This window comes from Cherax quadricarinatus, chromosome 18 (assembly GCF_038502225.1).
Source record: "Cherax quadricarinatus isolate ZL_2023a chromosome 18, ASM3850222v1, whole genome shotgun sequence".
In the NCBI taxonomy this organism is placed as follows: domain Eukaryota; kingdom Metazoa; phylum Arthropoda; class Malacostraca; order Decapoda; family Parastacidae; genus Cherax; species Cherax quadricarinatus.
This window is the reverse complement of record NC_091309.1, coordinates 48,455,749-48,462,864: the sequence shown is the minus strand read 5'-3', so window position 1 is coordinate 48,462,864 and position 7,116 is coordinate 48,455,749.

The window sequence follows — 7,116 nt, the reverse complement described above, 5'->3', positions numbered from 1 at the left end:
ACTGGCAGGATGGTGAGGAACAATGGTCGATTTAGAGATCTTCTACACAGTACACAACTTTCAAGAATCTCATTACAGAATTCACCTCCATTATCTGTTACTAGGAACTTGGGAGTGGTATGCCTGAAGATTGTACATTCCTTAATTGCTTTAGCTACTGTCTCGGCAGTCTTATCTGCAACAGGAACTAACTCACAATATCTGGTGAACTGGCCTACCATAACACAAAAATGTTTGTTGCCCTGGAGAGAACATTGGAAATTAGTTAACAAATCTAAGGGAACTCTTTCCCAAGGTTCGCTAGTAGTGGGATACACCTGGATTGGATTAGGACCACTAATATTACCTTTATTTTGTATATAGACATTACATTTCTTAACATACTCAGAAATATCAGTTGCCATACGAGGCCAAAAGTATTTCAATCTGGCTTGTTTTACAGAAGGATCCATACCAGGGTGTGCAACACCTGGTACATCGTGAACTAACTGTAAGGTTACATTCACTAGTGACTGTGGAATTACTAAGTGGTTTACTCTTTTGCTAGGAGTGTCCAACTCAGCTGTGTAATACAGTAACTCTTGGTTCATGACAAAGTCTCTGATGGGTGCTGGTGGCTTCACTGAGAGAGTTTGATCTTCCTGTAGCAGGAATTGAATCACACCAGACCACATGGGTCTTTGAGCATTCTTTACATCCTTGGCACTAAATGGAGGATCTGCTATTACTATACTAATATGTCGTAATAAAGCATTGCGACTACATTTGACTTACCAGGTAGTGTTCAAAAGTTGGGTTGGACTTTTGGTTAGTCAAGGACCGTCTGGTTAATCTTCCAGTAGGTCATTTATTCTGGAATAGCAGAATCAGTGGACCATGATCTGTCAAGACATGAACAGGGTACTCATATATAATGTCTCAGAAGTGCTTTAAAGACCACACTGTTGCTAAGGCTTCTTTCTCAGTTGCAAACGCCTCAGCCTTTGTAAGGACTCGGCTAGCATATAGGACTGCGTTGTACTTTCTATTGGTTTTTTGAGCTAGGACGGTAGATACGCCAATATACTATGCTTGTAGTGTAAGTTAGCTGTATATCAGGATGCCATGTTATCGTTGCCAGCTGTCAGTAGTGTTACTGTGTACTGTGTAGTATACTTAGATAATCAAAGCTACTATATAGATCTGCTCCCTTCTAGCTGTGACATCACGAGACCCATCACACATGAGCCGTAGTTCATCCTCACATCCATGCTAGGCATAGTAGTGGACTCGACAGGCAGACCTGGAGTTCTCCTCAAGACTCTCTTAATTATACACTTCCAAGACATCCAATGTATGTATTTCTTAATCCAATATCACCTGACAAACCCCTATGACACCACCACCATCAGCATCACCACCATCACTACCACCACCACCATGACCTTCATCACCACCATCACCACTACCACCATCATCTTCACGACCATCACCCCCACTACCACCATTACCATCACCCCTACTTCCAACACCACCATTACCACCACCACTATCACCAAAGCCACTATCACCTTTATCACTATCACCACCACCATCACTACCCTCACCATCACCACCACCACCACTACCAAAACCATCACTACCATCGCTATCACTACCCTCACCACCACCACTATCATCACCACCATCATCACAACCACCACCATCACCATCACCACCACCACAACCATCACTACCATCAACACCACCACCATCAATCTCACCACCATCATCACCACCGTCACCATCACTCTTACCACCACCACCAGTACCACCACCACCATCAACACCACAACTACCACCACCATCTGCACTATCACCACCATCACCACCACCACCATCTCCACTATCACCACCATCACCACCACCACCACCATCTCCACTATCACCACCATCACCACCACCACCATTAATATCACCATCACCATCACCACCCTCACCACCCTCACCACCCTCACCATCCTCACCACCCTCACCACCCTCACCACCACCATAACCACGACTCCCATCACCAGTCCAATCACCACCACCACCACCACGATCACCACCACCACAATCACCACCACCACCATCACCACCACCATCATCACCACCACCACCATCACCACCACCATCACCACCACCACCACCACCACCACCACCACCACCACCACCACCACCACCAACACCACCACTACTACCACCATCACCACTACCACCATCACCACCACCACCCTCACCACCACCACCACCACCAACACCACCACCACTACCACCATCACCTTCATCATTACCACCACCACTACCCTCATCTTCATCATCACCACCACCACCACCACTACCCTCACCACCGCCATCACCACCACCACCACCACTACCCTCACCTTCATCATCATCACCACTACCCTCACCACCATCACCATCACCACCACCACCACCACCACCACCACCAGACTGGGCTGAGTCAGAAACACAACTCAGAATATTTCAGACAGCGTCTCTACACTGCTGCTCACTCAGCGTTCGTGCTGTGTACGGGATCCTCCTATCTCTCTCACTCTCATTTCCTGAGACTCACTTTACGACCTCGCTTCTCTATCGTTATTTATTTGATTTTTCCCTTCCTCCTCTTATATATAAGAATTGCAAGGACGAACAGAAGATATATAATTATGGAAACATGAGTAATGAGTTACAGATATTTAGTTAGGAAAAAACAATGAACGGGAAAGGTTTAAACCCAGAGCAAGTGAATGATAGAACTCCACGGGTTTAGTTATTTGTTTGCAGTAATGTTATTGTGTGATTATAGTTAGTCAGGATAGATGGACAAAAGTTAATTCATGAGTGAAGGAGAAGATATTAATTAGTTTTTACAGCACCACACCCTGTTTCACTACACCGTCAAACATTACAAGACACCACGACACTGTAACACTACTCCGTCACACCTTACAGAACACTACTGCAACACAGTGCAACACATCTCTCTCCTGTGTGCTGGTTATTTGTGTATTGTTCCAGTCATGGTATTGTGCAGTTTTGTTCCGTACTCCCTCATGCTTAGTAACACACCACTACACCCTGTAACACTACTCTTCACACCTTGTAACACACCACTACACCTTGTAACACGCCACTACACCCTGTAACACTACTCTTCACACCTTGTAACTCACCACTACACCTTGTAACACACTGATACACCCTATAACACATTCCTTCTCACTTGTAAAACACTGCTACACCCTGTAACACTACTCCCTCACACCTTATAAGACACCACGACACCTTGTAACACACCACTGCACAATATAATACACCACACTTTGTAAAACACCACTGCACCCTCTAACACAAAACTGCACCGTGTAACATACCACTACGCCCTGTAACACACGTTACACCCTATAATACACCACTACTATCTGTATTAAACCACTACTATGCGTAATAACACACTCCCCCCTGTAATACACTACTACACCTTGTAACACATCATACACCCTCAAACACACCGCTGTACCTTGTAACACATAATTACACCCTGTTACACAACATAATACACTCTGTAACATACTACTACTATCTGTAACACACCACTACACACTGTAACATTCCTTTACATTATGAAACACACCTCTACACTCCGTAACACACCATTACACTCTCTAGCACCACATTATACTATATAACACACCATTACACTCTGTAACATACCACTACACTCTATAACACTCCATTGCACTCTGTAACACACCACCTGTAACACAGCAATAAACCATGTAACACACCAGTGCACCTTGTAAGGCACAGTGGTGGCGATGGTGGTGGTTGTCATGGTGACCTAGATGGTTGTGATGGTAGTGGTGGTGGTGTTGGTGGTGGTGGTAGTGGTGGTGGTGGTGGTGGTTGTGGTGGTGGGGGTGGTAGTGGTGGTGACGGTGGTGATAGCGATGGTGGTGGAGACATGAATACCCACCCGTCAAATGGAGACAGAAACAAGTACCAGTGATGTGACTGTGACATAAACAAGTACCAGTGATGTGGATGAGACATAAACAAGTACTAGTGATGTGGATGAGACATAAGTACCAGTGATGTGGATGAGACATAAACAAGTACCAGTGATGTGACTGTGACATAAACAAGTACCAGTGATGTGAATGACACATAAACAAGTACCAGTGATGTGACTGTGGCATAAACAAGTACCAGTGATGTGAATGACACATAAACAAGTACCAGTGATGTGTGGATTAGACATAAGTACCAGTGATGTGGATGAGACATAAACAAGTACCAGTGATGTGACTGTGACATAAACAAGTACCAGTGATGTGAATGACACATAAACAAGTACCAGTGATGTGACTGTGGCATAAACAAGTACCAGTGATGTGAATGACACATAAACAAGTACCAGTGATGTGAATGACACATAAACAAGTACCAGTGATGTGAATGAGACATAAACAAGTACCAGTGATGTGGATGAGACATAAGTACCAGTGATGTGGATGAGACATAAACAAGTACCAGTGATGTGACTGTGGCATAAACAAGTACCAGTGATGTGACTGTGGCATAAACAAGTACCAGTGATGTGGATGACACATAAACAAGTACCAGTGATGTGACTGTGGCATAAACAAGTACCAGTGATGTGACTGTGGCATAAACAAGTACCAGTGATGTGACTGTGGCATAAACAAGTACCAGTGATGTGGATGACACATAAACAAGTACCAGTGATGTGGATGACACATAAACAAGTACCAGTGATGTGAATGAGACATAAACAAGTGCCAGTGATGTGAATGAGACATAAACAAGTACCAGTGATGTGAATGAGACATAAACAAGTACCAGTGATGTGAATGAGACATAAACAAGTGCCAGTGATGTGAATGACACATAAACAAGTACCAGTGATGTGAATGAAACATAAACAAGTGCCAGTGATGTGACTGTGACATAAACAAGTACCAGTGATGTGGATGAGGCATAAACAAGTACCAGTGATGTGACTGTGACATAAACAAGTGCCAGTGATGTGACTGTGACATAAACAAGTACCAGTGATGTGAATGACACATGAACAAGTACCAGTGATGTGACTGTGACATAAACAAGTACCAGTGATGTGAATGACACATGAACAAGTACCAGTGATGTGACTGTGACATAAACAAGTACCAGTGATGTGAATGACACATGAACAAGTACCAGTGATGTGACTGTGACATAAACAAGTACCAGTGATGTGAATGACACATAAGCAAGTACCAGTGATGTGAATGACACATAAACAAGTACCAGTGATGTGAATGACACATAAACAAGTACCAGTGATGTGACTGTGACATAAACAAGTACCAGTCATATGGATGAGACATAAACAGTCACTTTTACGAACATTGATACCATTAACTGTGCTGTTCTACGCAGCTGTGATAAAGAACACCAACACTGGAACATTAACTGTGCTGTTCTACGCAGCTGTGATAAAGAACACCAACACTGGAACAATAACTGTGCTGTTCTACGCAGCTGTGATAAAGAACACCAACACTGGAACATTAACTGTGCTGTTCTACGCAGCTGTGATAAAGAACACCAACACTGGAACAATAACTGTGCTGTTCTACGCAGCTGTGATAAAGAACACCAACACTGGAACATTAACTGTGCTGTTCTACGCAGCTGTGATAAAGAACACCAACACTGGAACAATAACTGTGCTGTTCTACGCAGCTGTGATAAAGAACACCAACACTGGAACATTAACTGTGCTGTTCTACGCAGCTGTGATAAAGAACACCAACACTGGAACAATAACTGTGCTGTTCTACGCAGCTGTGATAAAGAACACCAACACTGGAACAATAACTGTGCTGTTCTACGCAGCTGTGATAAAGAACACCAACACTGGAACATTAACTGTGCTGTTCTACGCAGCTGTGATAAAGAACACCAACACTGGAACATTAACTGTGCTGTTCTACGCAGCTGTGATAAAGAACACCAACACTGGAACAATAACTGTGCTGTTCTACGCAGCTGTGATAAAGAACACCAACACTGGAACAATAACTGTGTTGTTCTACGCAGCTGTGATAAAGAACACCAACACTGGAACATTAACTGTGCTGTTCTACGCAGCTGTGATAAAGAACACCAACACTGGAACATTAACTGTGCTGTTCTACGCAGCTGTGATAAAGAACACCAACACTGGAACAATAACTGTGCTGTTCTACGCAGCTGTGATAAAGAACACCAACACTGGAACAATAACTGTGCTGTTCTACGCAGCTGTGATAAAGAACACCAACACTGGAACATTAACTGTGCTGTTCTACGCAGCTGTGATAAAGAACACCAACACTGGAACATTAACTGTGCTGTTCTACGCAGCTGTGATAAAGAACACCAACACTGGAACATTAACTGTGCTGTTCTACGCAGCTGTGATAAAGAACACCAACACTGGAACAATAACTGTGCTGTTCTACGCAGCTGTGATAAAGAACACCAACACTGGAACATTAACTGTGCTGTTCTACGCAGCTGTGATAAAGAACACCAACACTGGAACAATAACTGTGCTGTTCTACGCAGCTGTGATAAAGAACACCAACACTGGAACATTAACTGTGCTGTTCTACGCAGCTGTGATAAAGAACACCAACACTGGAACATTAACTGTGCTGTTCTACGCAGCTGTGATAAAGAACTCCAACACTGGAACATTAACTGTGCTGTTCTACGCAGCTGTGATAAAGAACACCAACACTGGAACAATAACTGTGCTGTTCTACGCAGCTGTGATAAAGAACACCAACACTGGAACATTAACTGTGCTGTTCTACGCAGCTGTGATAAAGAACACCAACACTGGAACAATAACTGTGCTGTTCTACGCAGCTGTGATAAAGAACACCAACACTGGAACATTAACTGTGCTGTTCTACGCAGCTGTGATAAAGAACACCAACACTGGAACATTAACTGTGCTGTTCTACGCAGCTGTGATAAAGAACACCAACACTGGAACATTAACTGTGCTGTTCTACGCAGCTGTGATAAAGAACACCAACACTGGAACAATAACTG